At 40.4% G+C, this 611-nt stretch overlaps 1 protein-coding gene across 1 annotated transcript in view; it reads right to left on the bottom strand.

Annotated features, from left to right (window-relative positions):
- Wdr93 (WD repeat domain 93) overlaps positions 1–611 on the bottom strand; it is a 44,221-nt gene that overhangs the window by 15,639 nt on the left and 27,971 nt on the right. The window lies entirely within an intron of this gene.

Here is a 611-nt window from a genome sequence, read left to right as displayed (position 1 = left end):
AGCCCAGGTCCCTGTGCCAGTCCAAGCAGGTACTTTAATCCACTGAGCTATGTGGCAAGCCTAAATTAAAAACTTCTAATCACCAGACTCATCGCTGAAAACATGAAAGACCAAGCCATACAGTGAGGAAAGATGTTTGCAAAATATAAAAACTTACTAATGATCCATATCCAGAATATATAAAGAATTCCTATAAATTCTTAAAAATTTTTTATTCCCTAAGTAATCTAGTACAAAGCAGGCGAAAGCATTACACAGGCTGTTCACAAGGAGAGACACTACAAATGGCCAATAAACACGCAGAGAGGGGTTCAGTATCATTAGTCATCAAGGGAAATGCAAATTAAACTCACAGTGAGATACCACGACACACCCCTAGGGTGGCTAAGATTTAAGAGACTGACCACACCAAGTGTTGGTGAGGATATGGGGTCACTGATTGTAGGGATCAGCTTTTCTCCCCTTCTGTAGTGCCACCAGGGTTACACTGCAAGTGTCCATTTATGCCAGGGTCTGTTTATTTATATCTGACCTTTCCATCTGCCTTCATGCATCTATTCTCTCTGCCACTTCCACCTATCTGTATTTCTATATTCAATCTGCTTTTTTTT

This window comes from Octodon degus, unplaced genomic scaffold, assembly GCF_000260255.1.
Source record: "Octodon degus isolate 3935 unplaced genomic scaffold, OctDeg1.0 scaffold00002, whole genome shotgun sequence".
NCBI classification, from domain to species: domain Eukaryota; kingdom Metazoa; phylum Chordata; class Mammalia; order Rodentia; family Octodontidae; genus Octodon; species Octodon degus.
Note: the sequence above shows the minus strand (reverse complement) of the source record. Positions and strands in the feature narration are given on the sequence as shown.